Source organism: Anopheles cruzii, chromosome 2 (genome assembly GCF_943734635.1).
Source record: "Anopheles cruzii chromosome 2, idAnoCruzAS_RS32_06, whole genome shotgun sequence".
Classification (NCBI taxonomy): domain Eukaryota; kingdom Metazoa; phylum Arthropoda; class Insecta; order Diptera; family Culicidae; genus Anopheles; species Anopheles cruzii.
Window position 1 is genome coordinate 60,876,439 of NC_069144.1, and position 2,944 is coordinate 60,879,382.

Consider the following 2,944-nt stretch of genomic DNA (forward strand, 5'->3'; position numbering starts at 1 on the left):
GTGTGCAGCTGTTTCGCGAGCGTCCCCCACAATAGTTGCCGGGGTCCCAGGATACCTGTTCCAGTAAGGCCAACGGAATATAATAACCCGTCACCCGGTGGTGGTGGTGCGCTCGAAGAAAGTAAGAGCAAAAGTGTGTTTTCCCTACTTCTTGCATTTTGCTTCCTCGCTCCGAAAGCACGCCCAAAGAAACCAGAAGTGGCATCCTTGGCGCTTCTTGTTCCAGGAATTCATTCTATTCTCAGCCTGACGGGCCTTCGAATCTGAGCCTTTGAAGTGTGTGGAATGTGTGTGATGCGTCTCCTAAAGCCTACATTGTTGTATATTTCGCACTTTGTATTTGTTTGCTGTTTTTTCTCAATTAATATTTTAATCGTATACGAGCTACCATCACCATCTAAAATAATGTCAAATAGTTCACAAAGGTTGTGCGTGCGTCTGTCTGATGTGGTCAATTAAATGTTTTCCCGCGAAGCGTGACAGAGCAATTTCATTAACGCCATTTCCAGGAATTTAATTCAATTTCCAGTAGCCCATCTCCGATAGCACAATACAGTAGGCCGTCTACCAGGACCTTCGAAGGCGCTTACATAGAATGGAATTCTTCCGGTTGTCATGGGGACCATCGAGAACGTGTTGAAAAGTGTGTCATTTCGAAATCCCAGCTGATTGTGCTTTGATTCCAGTTTTTAATCATACAATTATCAGCAAAAGTTTGAAACTTGTCGATAAAAATTGTGTGCATTTCATCTCTACTTTTACCGTTTCTAGAGCGACCAAGAATTATTCAAACATTTATCATTATCTATAAATCAATTCGACTATGGGCGAGGTCAGTGCCGTGTGCTGCTGACTGCTGGTCTCTACGAACGGTCCGTCTCCACTGACCCATCTTCGAACCCATCCGCCACCAGACTCTCTGGTCCACCGCGCACCACCGTATTGCCACCCTCTGTTCGAGAAGCAATAGTTGGCATGTTCTGGCTCGCAATAAATCTTGCCACAACAAGAGAACTCTAAAATGGCGCAACCATACAAAATCGAGGCCGCCCCGAAACCCTCAACACCATATATCACTTTTCCCAATGCTTCTCCAGCATGCATTTCAGTGCGCTTGGAGCTGTAATTGCCGACGGGCTAAGGACCCGGGCAGATGCACCGGGCACTCACAGGCTGGCCGAAGCTTTAGAAACGATTCGTACAACCTGTCGTGTGGGGTGTGGTGCATGTGCATAATGCACTTCTGCTTCTTATTAATGCACTATTTCGCTCTCTCTCTCTGGCTCTCTCTTTCTCTCTCTCGCCGAGAGCTTTTCCCGAGCGATGCTCATCGTGATGCTAATGACAAGCGGACCGTTTCGCTAACATTAGTTTAGTCCGCATGCTGCATTCAGCGGTCGGTTCGATGTAACAGTAAGCTGCATCCTTGCCGGGTCGAGTGGTGCGTTTGGTGCGCTTTGAGGTCAGCGCGTTTCTCCTAGGGGGGGAGGGCAGGTTAATGAGTCAGTGCAAAAGTGAGGATCGCCGATTCGCCGAGTGTGTGTCAATGATGAATTTCCATCGGCCGCTCGGCCGGTGTGTCCGGATCGTGTGCCTATTAGAGATAATCAGTTGAACCCCTGGACTGTGTCGGGATTGGTTTGGCGATCTTTCCGGTTCCAGCCGCTGGTGCTGGTGGTGGTGCTAGTGATTGAGTTATGGTCCGAAAACGGTACAAACTGGTTTTGACAGCGCAGCGCGGGAAACAGTGCGCTGTGGCCGCGCCGGGCCTTTGATTGGAGCTAATAGAAAGCATTAATTCTGGCGCAACAATTTTGAATTTGAAATATCTGGCCAGATTTATGATATCTCGCCGTGTCGAGCAAACATGATCTGTGGGACGCGATGTTTATCGGATCCGGTGATCCGGCGAGCCCGATTCGGAGTTCCAGTTTTGAGTGCTACTGTGGAACTGGGTCATCATGACTGCGCAGCGGCTTGCTACCTAATGGACTAACAACGCTGGAATTGATCGGATACGGTTGCACTCTCCCAAAATGACTGATTTATTGTTGGATAATTTTAACAATATAAAAAACGTTGCTAACCTTGCTGTGACAAACGCGTCGCAATTCGTGGACACGTGTCACGCACATTTCACTCACGTCGAGTGCGTATTGACTTCCTGCGATACTGCACGGCACGAATTCGTGTTACCCAAACGGGGGAGGACCTAAAGGACGATAACGATGACACGCCGAAACCGGGCGGCGCCGGTTCCGTGATTGACACTTGATTTACTTACTTTTCGCATTTCCCGCCTACTTCGCGCGCCACCATTATTACATCTGTCTGGCGGTGCGCGAAGAACGGGGGGCTTAGTGAAAGTATCTTCGTCACGCGATCGGTTTTTTTTTTGTTTCGTTTTTCGGGTTACGTCCTATCTTCCGGTTCATGGGCATCCGGCCGCTACTAGGCGAACATTTAAAGCGCGGCGTGGCGGGAGGTAGACAAACTCCGAACACGCGATTCCCACGCCACGGAACCTCCGTCGACATTCCGTCAAAAAGGCAGCGAGAAAACGGGAACCCGGCCAGTACCGGCGGCCATTTAATTGAATTTGTTTGGCATTATTTTTCGAAACGCGTCCGCCTTGCCGGATCAGTCTTGTTTTCGGGGGCATTATGTTCGCATCCATCGCAGTCATGTTTGACAGCTTTTTATTGCGGTGAAAATGTTTTCATTCGTATACAGGACGCGTTTGCTGGTTGGTGAAAATGTTTGTTTTTTGGTGGTTAAAAATATTCATCTTTGATTAACGTCAGACATTGTAGTGACTAAATGCGAATCGAAAATTTTACACGAAACACTACTTCCCAGTCGGTCAGGAACAATTGGCACTGCTGGGTTCTGTGAACGACCACCATTTGCATGTCGATTTCGCTCCGTTCGCCTGTTCGGATTG